The sequence below is a fragment of the Mustela lutreola genome, chromosome 6 (genome assembly GCF_030435805.1).
Source record: "Mustela lutreola isolate mMusLut2 chromosome 6, mMusLut2.pri, whole genome shotgun sequence".
NCBI lineage: Eukaryota > Metazoa > Chordata > Mammalia > Carnivora > Mustelidae > Mustela > Mustela lutreola.
In genome coordinates this window covers 39,923,162-39,936,669 of record NC_081295.1, presented here as the reverse complement: position 1 = coordinate 39,936,669, position 13,508 = coordinate 39,923,162, and the positions used below count along the sequence as shown (strand labels likewise).

Here is a 13,508-nt window from a genome sequence, read left to right as displayed (position 1 = left end):
TTAAAGTGCTAGTTCCTAATGAAATTAAGAGGTTATGACAGAATGTGAATCAATGTACTGTATCCTTCATAGAAACAATAAAAATATCTGCTGAATTAAAGACTATAATTTATGACCTAATTATCTTACCTTCTGGCATGAACTCCCTATCTTGTTATGGACCAGCAACAAACTATAATTTGACATCTTATCTGTAGACACACCCCCTTTGAATAGCACTGAATATGATTCTAAACAAACCACTCACTCATTCATTTAATAAAGATTTACTAAACTAATATGTGGAAGAAACTGAAGGATAATCTTGGGAGTTATTGATGAAAACTGCTGCCTTACTCTTCATATTCAGCCAGTCATCATGCCTTTCTCTACATTCCTGCTGCCATTGACTTGATTCAGGTTTCCATTACTTTTTGAAGTGTTGCCATCACCCTGCTTTCAGTCTTGCCCTTTCCGGGCCACAACATGCTGTTAAAATATATATTTCTGTGCTCAAGGTGCTTCTTTAGCTTCTGTGTCAATGAAACCTGCTGTGTTGGATTCTTTGCTGAATACATCGCAAATAGATGTTAGTGCCTTATACTGCAAATCTTCTTGGTTAATGAGCCTTCTACCATGCTTTCTTGAGATAAATGTGTCTACAATTTGTGTAGTTTCCTCTGTGGCCTCTATTAATGCCATCTGTATTTTGGAAAACATTTTTTGACTCAGTATGGTTGACAAATGATGTATAAATGATAATGCTAGACCTGTGGCAAAGGGTCAAGGGAAGAATGTCCTGTTGGATATTATAATGCAAAGTCTGTGAGAGGTTAGTCATCTTAAGGAAGTGATTCAGGAAAGAGAGGCTATAAATGGGTGAGGGGCATGTTCTTTGAGATCAGGAAGGGCATCATAGCTATCAACCTGGAAGAACTATTTAGCGATCATATGAATGAGAGTGGAGAGAAGCCATAGCTGGACGAAAATAATGACTCTACATGATTTGATGAGAAAGGAAGTACAACAGTCCTTGGAGGATTCAAAGATCTCATGTCTTGGGAAAAGATGCACTAATGACCCCTAAGTGCTAACTGCAGTTTGGCTTAATATCCACCTATGCATCCCTGTGCTGCAGGATTATTTTTTTAATTGCACATGTATAATATTAGTATTCTCTCTGTTTCTTAGATATGGAAGATCTGAAATTTTATTTTATAATGCTATTATTTTACATAAACCTCACTAAAATTCATCATATTCTTTTTAGCTTTATTTCTGGCAATGCTGTTAAGCACACTTTGTTTTTGTGATAATTTTTGGAGTCATCATTGTGCACATTAATTATATTGTATTATTCTCTAATGTGGTGATATCTTTGATATGAAATTAAGTTAGGTGGTACTGTTTTACACCTGTATAAACCTCTCATGTGAGCATAGCCTAGAATATTTTAGATAAACAAGAGTAATGAAATGAGACTGGTGCTACCAGGTACTTTAATGCATCATAAAGCTATAATAGTCAACAATGTTTTTATGGTATTGAAACAAATAAGTAGTTTAGAAATTTATTTTTACATATAATTAATTAATGCATAATAAATATAGAATTTCAAACCAGTTGAGAAAATAGATTATTAAAAATGACGTTGGGACAATTATCTAATCATTAAGACCAAAGAATAATTGTTTAGTTTCTACTTCACATGATTAATCCCAGATGGATTAAGGAAGTCACAGAAAATGTAGTAGAAATTAGTATTTATATAATCTTGAAATGGGGAAAAGTTTTGAAGCAAGATATTTAAACCTTAAGATTGATAATTTATCTACATAAAAATTTTAAAACTTCTGAATTTTAAACATACTCCAAACACAGAAATTAAAAGAAGAATAGATGGTTACTATAAAAATAATAGAACAGAATATAACAAACGTTGGTGAATGTATGAAGAAAGAAATTAGAGCCTTTGTGGATGTTGCAGCTGCTATGCAAAACAGTATGGCAATCGCCCCCCCCCCCCCCGCCCCCCGCCCCAAGTTAAAAATAGAATTACCATATGATCCTGCAATTGTTCTGGCATATATCCAAAAGAATCGAAAGCAAGGATTTATAGAGATATATGTATACATAGTAGCATTACTCACAATATCCAAGGGTTAAGAAGCAACCCAAGTATCCATTGACAGATGAATGGATAAAGTATGGTATATATTTTGGAATATAATTTATCCTTAAAATTGAAGGAAATTCTGACACATGCTATAATATGGATGAACACTGAGGACACTATGTATGTAGGTGAAATAAACCAGTTCTGAAAGCACAATTCTGTATATAATATGAGATAGCCAGAGTAGTCAAATTCATAGGGACAGAAAATAGAATGGTTGCCAGGGTGTGTGTGGGAATGTGGGAAATGGGGGAATTACTGTTTAAAAGACAAAGTTTCAGTTTTGTAAGATGAAAGAGTTCTGGAGGTAGATGGTGCTGATGGTTGCACAACAGTATGACTATACTTAATGTCACCAAATTGTACCCTTAAAAATGGTTAAGATGGTAAATTTTATGTTATGTGTATTTTATAAAAATTAATAATAATAACAATAATTATTATTATAAAGAATGGTGATGTTTACCTAATTTTATTCCAACTCTTCTTTCCTTCTATTAGCTCAATGACTTTAAACAAGTTTGTCAAACTCCTAGTGTTAAGCTTTTTTCATCATATGGTTATTTTGAGGACTCGAGATAATTCCTGTAAAGTGATTTTTACAGTGCATGGAGCATGGTAGCTGCTCAAAAACTGGCTGCTGCCTACTATTTTGTTAAAAGCCAAATGATAAACACATATTTTAGATTTATAGATTTGATATGTAAAGAATTTTTTTAACAGATCAGTGAGAAAATAAAACCCCTAGAGTTTATGGGCAAAGGTCATATTAGGCATTTCTGATTTCCAGGCTATTTTAAGTGATTAGGGACTTTATGAAGAATAAATAAGAGAAAGAGTGTCACAGAAATGCAAGAATATGAAAATAGCACAAGATCAGTGGAAGATCCAACGTAGTTCTAGGGATTCTAGATTCTCCATTTATCTTCTCTTATTTAATTTATGTCTCATTTTGTCTCATCTAATAAATGACTGCTTCACTGTTTCACCCATTTTATCAACGTCCAGCTTTTGCTCACTCTTGGTTTGTGCTTCCTAATATCTTTGATTTCTTTATGACCCTAGTTTGCTTTTAGCTGCTCATTGATCTTAGAACACTTTAAAGCTTTATTTCTTATAGCTAATAGCCCAATTTTCTTCATTTATTCAAATCAAATTATTGGAATCTAAATCTGCTTAGAACTTTGTTTATGTTAAGAATCTTATTGGACCTTTCTTTGTTTCTGGCAAATCTTTTCATACCAGGTCATCTTGAAGCTCCCTGCTAGCTGACTTTTGGTTGCATTTATCTCACATGATCCGCAATAGTCCAATCAACTGTGGTCTGGTTGGTCCATTTCTATGTGAAACAAAACAGGATCATCCAGGCTGCTCTACTGAATGGGCCATTTGTATTTTTTGAATTTGTTTTTTATCAGTCAGTTCTGTAATGACCAGATTTTTAGATTTTTCTGGTTGAACTTTGACTCCTCCTTTAGAGTTTATGTCTGCTTTAATTAGTTTTCTCCCTAACTGTTTCCATCACCTTGTTCACAAACTTGCTAATGCCAACATTCTATCTGTAAATCAGAACAGGACAGAAGTGCAGTGGAACATAAGACAACTAAGCTAGCAAACTTGATTTACCATGATTTATAGAAGAGAGTAAGTCAATGAACTTGCTTTGGAGTGTTTGTATCTATCTATCTATCTATCTATCTATCTATTTATTTATTTATTTAAATAAGGAGTGTTTGTATCTATCTATCTATCTATCTATTTATTTATTTATTTAAATAAGCACATGATATTGGTACAGAGGCTTTTGAATTACTTCACGTTTGTTCTGGGTACTGACAAAATGAAGTGGCTAAAGTCTATTAGATTTAGTGTAAGTTTCTTGTACATTTGAGCAGAAATGACATCTTTATTTACAGTGTATCATATTCCTTTATGTGTTATTTTCTTTCCCATAGTGCCTTTGCTAGGAATGGTTTCCTTTTCAGTAAAAAAATATGCCAAATTTTTTGTTATCTTTTGGTTAAGGAAGGAGGTACTCTTTTCAGGGAAAACACTTAAAAGTAATATAAAACTCTACAGTGTCAGAGTAAGATGATCTTTTTATGCAAATACTACCTTAAAGTTTTTAACCATCTGTTCTTAATTGTGCTTGCAGATTATTCTCATATTCTAAGAGACAAATTGTGAATTCTTAGGTATGTATCTAAGAGAGCTCAAGAAAGTAGGGATCAACATCATATGTGTTAAAAGAAATAGTCAAAGGAGAATTTTTTCCTGCATTTGTTCATGAAAGGTGGAACTTAGTGAAAAATACATAAGTTTTATATTTCAGTGGTGGAAACGAAGGTGAACTATCTTGATTCTGTTTGGGGACCCACATATATGCATATCATGTAATAAGGCAAAACTGCCTCCATAGCAATAAACTATTTCTATTTTTTTCTTGTTTGTTATGAATTAGGCCTTGTTGTTTTCCAGGACCTTCAGAGATTGTAAAGGAAGATAACACAAAGACAGATAAACATATCCTCTATTCAACCTGTATGTGGGGAAGTCAATATATTTTTAATGTAAAAAATTGGTAGTAGCTTGGTAATGAAGACACTATAGCTTGCAAAGTAAGACCCCTGGGAAATGCTCAGAATGAATCTTGAACCTTGGAATACTGGTACCAAATGGGTAAGATGCTGAGACATCAAAGTCAACAAAATTTCTGGATCACACATCAAGTGCAGAATACTGAAAAGGATGTAATACTGGTGCTTGTTTTGGGGCATGTGACTTATACATAGTCTGATAGATATAGAGATCGACAAAGATATCAACGATGTCATATTTTGTTAAGATTGTTGGTTTGACTGCAGAGAAATAGCATAGTAAACCTCGTCCAAGTGAGAATTTGTTCTGCTGCTTTTTTCTTTCTTCCAACTCAGCAAAATCACATGAAAACCATAAAGTTGGACAGGACCTTGGAAATCAAACACCCACATTTGAGAAATTAAGAAATGGGGGCTCAGAGAAGTTAAACCATTTGCTGTAGGTAACCCAGTTAGAGAATGGTTAAATCAGGATGGGATACCAGACTTGTAGTACAATTTTCATTTTAACATATTACACAGAACTTTCACCCTGTTGTGCTTGCAAAAATAGTAACTCATTTCATACTTCACTAGTAAAATAACTCTTTTGAAGTTTGTTACTATTTATTGAGACTTAAAATGGTTGTTTCTATTGGGCAGCCTTGATAGTTCTCATAGAGAACTTATGACGGAGTCTTTTCCTTGTATGTTTTAAAAGTTGATCAGATGTTATTAATGGACATATTGTGGGACCAGTATCTTGCTTTGTGTCAGAGTGAGGGGATGAAAAGTGGTTGTGTATTTGCCATGTGTTGGTAATGACTCCAGAATGGAAGCTAAAACATCTGGATTATGGTCCCACCTCTGTATTAATTTACTGTGTTCTGAGTCTTAATTTCTTCATCTGACCAAAGAAGTCTTCTGTTAAATAATCTCTAAGGCCCCTATAAACTGAAATATCATAATATTCTAAACCATGAAAAAGAAAAATTTTAGTCTATACTTCTTATAGGACTATTATGGGCTAAAGATTTGAAAAAGTCTAAGTCTACTTTGTTATTATTTTTTTTTTAAAGATTTTATGTATCAGAGAGAGTGAGAGAATGAGAGAGCGAGTGAGCACGAGAGTGTGAAGGGTCAGAGGGAGAAGCAGACTCCCCACCAAGCAGGGAGCCCAATGTGGGACTCTATTTAGGGACTCCGGGATCATGACCTGAGCCAAAAGCAGTTGCCCAATCAACCGAGCCACCCAGGCGCCCCTCTAAGTCTACTTTATAACAGTTCTCTAAACAATTGTCCAACTCTTAATTTCATACTGGATTTAGGATTTTCTTACTCACAAAATTGTTAACTTGAACTGTCAAGCAGTAAGAAGTGAGTACATCTATCTAAATATGTATTACAACCACACTGAACTCCCTATGGCACTAATGAAAGTGCTGAAATTCCCATGCTTATTGGCCTTTGTACCTGTTGTTTTCTCTGTCTACCAACCCTTCTACCTTATCTTGGTACTAGCCTAGCAAACCCCTACTCATCCTTTAGGATCCAACTCAAATGTCACCTCCTCAAGGAGGCTCCCATAACTATCTCACTTGTCAGTCAAACCAATGTTTATTGTTTACCTACTGTGTGCAAAGAATTCTGTCAGTAGCTAAAGAGAGTCACAGCCCTAGCTCTTATACCTTAATAAGGAAGATTGAAATCAAGTAAATCACTGTAAATAAATAGTAATTACAACAATGCAAAATGGTGTGAGAGAAAAACAGCAAGTGCTCTTAGAGTGTCTATTGGAGGAAATTAAACTCAGGCAGAATTAGTGGCTCTCTTCTCTGGGTTCAGACAGCATTTTATTACATGTCTCTACTGTGACACTAGTTCCACTGCGTTCTTACCAGTATTATAAGTAAATTCTCTATCTCTTCTACATCTGTATTGTCAAATATGGTAGCCACTAGCCACATGTGACAGTTTAAATTTAAAGTAATTAAAATAAAATACAATAAAAATTCATTTCCTCAGTCACAGTAACCACATTTCGAGTGCTCAGTAGACACATTTGCTAGTGGCTGCCATATTGAACATTGTATCACCACAGAAAGTTCTGTTGAACAGTGCTGCTCTAGACTGAATTCCTCAATTTCAAATATTGTGTTTCAGTCATCTTCATATCCTTAGGGCATGAAACAGTTATTTATATAGCAGAAGCTCAATATTGGTTGATTGATTCATTTATTTATTCAAAAATATTTGTGTATGTGCCTATTATGTGCTAGGTACAATTCTAGGTGCTGAGGGTAAAGCAGTGAAAAAATATTTTCTGATTTCATGGAGCTTATATTTTAGTGGTGTTGAGGGGAATTGGACAATCAACAAATCAAGTAAATATATAATTTGTCAGATAGTGATGGGTACTATGGAGAAAAATGAAACAGGTTAAGTTACGTATCAAGTAGGACAAGGGTTGAGAGGAGAATGGGATGCTTTTTTAAAAAAGTGGGCAAGAAAGGCCTCACTGGGGGAATGAGGCATGGGGAGGGAGCAGCAAACAGTGTCCCTGAAGCAGCAGTGTGACTTGTTCCAGGAAGACTTGTATTCCTAGAGCTGAGTGAGTACTGTAAAGCATCATAGACATGATAGTGGACAGCAGAGGAGGTAGCAGGGCTTCTGTTACTCCAAGTGAGATAGGAGAGATGGGAATTGTTGAGTAGAGGAGTGAAGGGGTCAGACTTATGTTTTCAGTGTGATGGGTCTGGCTGCTATTGGAGAATAGACTGAAGGGATGGTTAGAAGCTCTAAGGCAAGAGAGAATAGTAGCTTGAATGGATGGTGATCATAAGGTGGTGAGTAGTGAGCACATTCTGAATGTACGGCCGGCAGGATATGCTGATAGATTGGTTGGGAAGTGTGAGGGAAAGAGAGGAGTCAAGGATGACTCCAAGCATTTTGGCTTGAGCAAGTAGAAGAATGGATTTTGCATTTACTGAAGTGAAGAAGATGGTGGAAATTATAGATTGGGTAGGAAAATCAGGAATTTGATTTTGGACATACTAAGTTGAAACATCTATTGGGCATGAGTAATGTATTAGTGTCTGAGATCCAGCTAGAGGTATAAATGCTTATTGACTGAATAATTGAATGAGTGAATATGACATTATTATCTTAAAATAGCAATTCTGAATGTGAACCTGCAGGGCTTAGACATGGGGACTAATTTGCATACAAACAAGAGAAAATTCAAAGAGGAGACCTTACAATGTGAACAGACTCTGGATGTGTGACCCAATAAATAAGATCAATTAATTCATCCCTGTGATTATTATTTGAAAAGGGATTTCAGGATTTTAAATCTAAAATTTCAGTGATTCAGATGATGGGACAGGATGTATTAGTTTTCTATAGGTGCTGAAACAGATGACAACAAAGTTAGTAGTTATAATAACACAAATTTATTATTTACAAATATGGAGGTCAGAAATTTAAAATGAGTCTCAGGCTAAAATCAAGCTGTATGCAAGGCTGTGTTCCTTTTTAGAGGTAATACAATGAGCTCACTTGAATAATCCAGAATAATCTCCCCATCTCAAGATAGATGATTACTAATCTTAATTCTATCTGGAACCTTATTTCCCCCTTGCCATGTAACATGATTTATTCACAAATTCTAGGGATTAGTATGTGGATACTTTGGAAAAGGGGATGGTCTTGAGTTTGTTTTTTCTTTTACTATCAAAAGATCAATATACAATATTAAAAGTGATTGAGAGGATATCTAGAGGATAAATAAACTCCAATTAGACATCCTCTCAAATGCTTTTATTATTGTATATTGATCTTTTGACACTAAAAGCCAAAGAAGGCTGAGAAAAGCTAAGCAAACAACAACTTGAACAGGAGTTCACATTTATATAAAATTGTGCACATGTTCTCTTTTCAGTCAATTTAAGAATATTTATAGCATATGTAAAAACAAACTGAGACCTAAGAATATTGTGCTGGAGGGTATATACGTGTGTGTGTGTGTGTGTGTGTGTGTGTGTATTTGTGTAATTGTTACATATAAACCTAACTATTAGCTATAAATCTTATATAAAATCATATTAGATGAATACTAGAGTTTGTTTTATGCTACTCTTAGGATTTATTTTTTGACTTTTATGTATACCTTAGATTTACAAAGCCCTTGTTTTCTGAACTTATGTTTGTAAAACGCAAATGCCCTTATAGATCACAGGGTAGAACATTGGAAGTTGAGGTTACGCTGGAATCCTGGAGTAACTATTATATTTAGTTGGTCTATGAAATGTCAGATCTTATTCTGAAAGGTCTCCTACTCATTCTTATGGCTGCCTTTTCAGCCCAGGCCAGGACACCTGTTAACAGTTTCCTAATTGGCATGACTCAGGTGAATCTGAAGGCAGAGTGCAGTGGGTTAAGAGAGGGTTCTGGAATCACGTTATCAGAGTGAAGTCTTATTTTGACTACCTTACTAGATAGATGACTGTAGACAAGTACATCACTTCTGTAAACCTCAGTTTTCTTTCATATACAATGGGGATACTACTGATTTCATGGAACTATTTTGGGGTTTATATTAAACTGAGAGTTAATGAACTTGACCAAGATAACTAGTTGTGAACTTAGTGGTTCTCAGATCCAAGTCTACCTCCTGTCTTGATTTTTTAATAATGGAACTGGACCCTTTGCCAGGTGATTCAATGGTATGTTTTGTTAATAGAGGGTGCTGGAGGGGTCCTGCAAGGCATAGTGGAGGGGATGAGGCTTTTCTTCCCAGTTTTGAACTCTTTTTTTTTTTTTTTTTCATCTCCTAAGGCCCAGCTATCAATGTTATGTGGAAGACCCAATAAAGTTTACCCTCCACCGAGTTTCTCTGGCACCTTGAAGTACAGTTTTCTACATACCATCTTAGATTTGCCCATACCCTAGCAGGCAGTTTTCATTGGAACAGCTCTGGCCTATGGTATCTCAGCAAATGTTCCTGGCATCTCAGTGGCAGCTTCCTGGGAAAGAGCTCTGACCAATGTTATCCCAGAAATCCCTACTACCCAGCAGGCTCTAATTACACCCTCTCCAAGGCCGAGGTATAAATCTCAGCTTTGATGGGGTGAGGTAAGAATAGTTGAGGTCCTTTCCCAAACTTGCTTCTACCTTAAGTACCTCCCTCAACTCTAGAGGTAATAGCTCTTCTCTATTTTTGCTATTTGTGTATTCTTTACAATCTTCTTTTATCCTGTTTTGTTGTTAGCTGCCTTTACTAATTAATAATTATTTATATAAAATTGTCTCCATTCAAATTACTGATATGGTTTCTGTTTCCAGAGTAGACCCTGAATGATAAATTAACAGAGAAAAATAAGGATAAAATAAGCATCCCAAGAATATGAGATAAATAAATAATCTGAAAGTGATTTAAATGAACAAAGTATTAAAAGAAGTAATAAAAACCATAAAGAAATAGTAGGGCTCTATGAAAAAAGAATATGACATGCAGATTAAAAAATATGTTTCAAAATTATAAAAATGTAATAATTAATTAAGACTTGAATGGTTGGATCAAATATCTGGTTTGGTTCTTATTAAGAGATAATCAAAGACTTTAAAGGTAGCCCTGTGGCATTGTCTAGGTTAACATAGAGATAGGAAATGAAATATTAAAAAGAAAGTACAATAGAATAGCTGCAACTGAATTATATGATCCAACATACATCTAATAGGAATTCTTTTTCTTTTTTTTCTCTGTCATCTACATATATTTCTATAGATCTAGAAGTATGTCATCTATAAATATAGAGATTTTATATATTTCCAGAAAGAAAATAGAAAGAATGGGAGAAGAGAAGAGACAATATTTGAATAGAGACCAGCTGAGGAGGTCCTCACAAGCTTAATATGACATGGAAGATAAATAAGAGATATGGGGAAAGGAAAAATAAGAAACCAAAGTGCCATTGTCACAGATGGTATGATTATATACATATGAAATTTAAGAGAGTCTACTTACAAATTAGAAGTAATCAGAGAGTCCATCAAGGATATTGTCTACAAATCTGTATATAAGAATTAATAGCATTTGAATACATCAGAGAAAACTGGTTTAGAAATGTAATTTTAAAACATCCTATGGGGTTCCTGGGTGTTTTAGTCAGTTAAGCATCCGACTCTTGATTTCAACTCAGGTGTTGATCAGAGGACTGAAGTTCAAGTTCTGCACTGGACTCTATGCTGGGCATGGAGCCTACCGAAAGTCAAATAAATAAATAAATAAATAAATAATAAAACACTGTATTCTTTTAGCCACAAAACTATAAAATATGTGAAATTAGATTTAACATAAAATGACTTTGTAGAAAAATTTAAAAAACATACTTGAAGAATATATATGAAGATCTAAATAAATGGAGAATAATACCATTTTTTTGGTCAGGAAGTCTCAATATTTTAAAATTTTGCTTCTCCCCAAAATAGTCTAGCAAAACAAAACCTAGTTCAACCTAAATCTTAAATTTTCTCAGAACTTGCAAAGCTGTTTCAAACATTTCTATGGATGAATTAAAGGGACAAAAAAAAAAAAACCTGAAAGAAAACATTGGAAGAAGATTAAAGAGAATGAACTAACTCTATCATTTATTAAGAGTTGTTATAAATGATACAGTAATTAAAACATGTTGTACTGGCAGAAGGATATACAAATATATCAGTGTAAACAGAATAGGGAGCCTAGAAATAGCCATGTATGTATATGAAAAATTAACACATGGAAGAAGTGGCTTTCAAGTCAATGGTGAAAGATAAAATAATAGATATGGTGAGACAACTGATGAAGCATATGGGACAATTGATGAAGCACATGGGAAAAATAAATTTGTAAGCTTACCTCCCACCATACACAAAATAAATCCTAAATATATTAAAAACAAGGGCAAATTGAAACGTGTAAAAAAAAAGTAACAAGAATAACTATGATGTTGGAAGTTCGGAAAAGAGCTCTTCCACAAGACTCAAGAAGCACAAAGCTTAAAAATGTTGATAACTTTAGCTATTTAAAATAAAGAATATCTGTACAAAAAAAGCCATAAAATAAAATAGATAAGCCCCTTACTCAGTGAAAATATTTTCAATCCAAGCCACCAATAAAGAATTGGGAAGCAAAACATATATTAAACTTAAAAGGAAATGGGACAACATTTTATGAAAGTAGATTACTAAAACTTAAAAACTGATCATATGATATTTTACTAATAATATCAGAACATAAGAACTTTCAAAAACTGCTGGTCTTAGGATACATTGGTACAGCTGCTTTGTTTTTGTTTTATGTTGTTTTTACATTTCGATTTTTTTTCTTTAAAAGGAGTGAGTTGTGTAACAAATTTAAAAGCTTTGTAGAGTAGAAGAAAACTGCTAGAACCAACTAATTCATCATCATCTTCTTCATCTTCATCTTCCTTGTCTTCCTCCTCTTCTTTTTCTTGCTTTTTTCAGCCTTGACAACTCCCTTTTTTGCCACATCAGACTTTCCTTTAGCTGGATATGCAGCAATATCCTATACATATTTTTTTCTTTAGCTTGGCAGCCTTCTTTTCATAAGGCTGTTTGCCATATACAGCAGTGTTACTTCACTCTCCCAATTTCTTTGCAATGTCACCAACGGATAGGCCAGGATGTTCTCTGATTTTTGGGTGAAGCTCAGCACAAAACAAGGAAGAGGCCAGAGGAGGCCTCCAGTGCACTGGGATCCCTGAACATCTGTTTTGTTTCCCCCTTAGCGGGGATATAAGTTTTCTTTTCCTCTTTCTTTTCTTGTCCACCTTGCCATGTCTTCCAATTTTCATTTTTCTTAGCAGACATGGTCTTCCACCTTTCTGAGCACTTCTTAGAAAATTCTGAGAAGTTGACTGAAGCCTCTGGGTGCTTCTTTGTGTTCTCAGCAAGTTTGCACAAAGGATGCACATGAGGACATTTTACCTCTTGGCTTCTTCAGATTTTCTCTGCCCATGTTTAATTATTTTCCTCCGTGAAGCACAGAGTTGCCCCATGCCTGTCTGAGTCTCGCTTGCCCCGATGCTGTCTCTATGGAGTTCAAAGCATTGCAGCGACCATGTCTGGTGTATCTACTTTGAAGAGTACTTTAATAAGGTCTATGGACTTGAAAGTGTGTATACACGTGACTAACATAGTTTTAAAAAAGTGTGTATGCCTACAAGATAGTGATTCTACTTTTAGGTTACATATTGTGGTTGAACTCTCAAATGAAAAGGCGTACTCAAAACTGTCCGTGCAGCCTTGTATTAGCAGAAATTGGAAACAACATAATTGTTCAAGAATAAAGAAATGAATAAAACAATTTAATAGAACACTGAAAATTAAAGAAAATGGACTGGGAGGGTACATGTCAGCATCTGTGATTCTCCTAGTGAGGTGAGGAATGGTATCTCTAACACCTTATTTGTATCTTTATTTATTTGTATCTACTACATTATTTTATACATGTCTGAGGCAAATATTGCTAAATATTGGGGTGCCTGTGTAGCTCAGTTGGTTAAGGGTCTGCCTTGGCTCAGGTCATGATCCTAGGGTCCTAGGATTGACCCTGCATCAGGGTCTCTCCTTGGTGGGGAGCCTGCTTATTCCTTTCCTTCTGTTACTCCCCCTGCTTATACTTGTGCTCTCTCTCTCTGTCAAATAAATAAAAAAAAGATATAAAAGTTCAAATATTGCCAAATATCAACATTTATTAAATTGAGGAGAAGGGT

General features: G+C 34.7%; 1 pseudogene; it reads right to left on the bottom strand.

Annotated features, from left to right (window-relative positions):
- Positions 1 to 492: 492 nt before the first annotated feature.
- LOC131834571 (high mobility group protein B1-like) lies at positions 493 to 12,751 on the bottom strand (annotated as a pseudogene).
- Between the last annotated feature and the right edge of the window lie 757 nt (positions 12,752 to 13,508).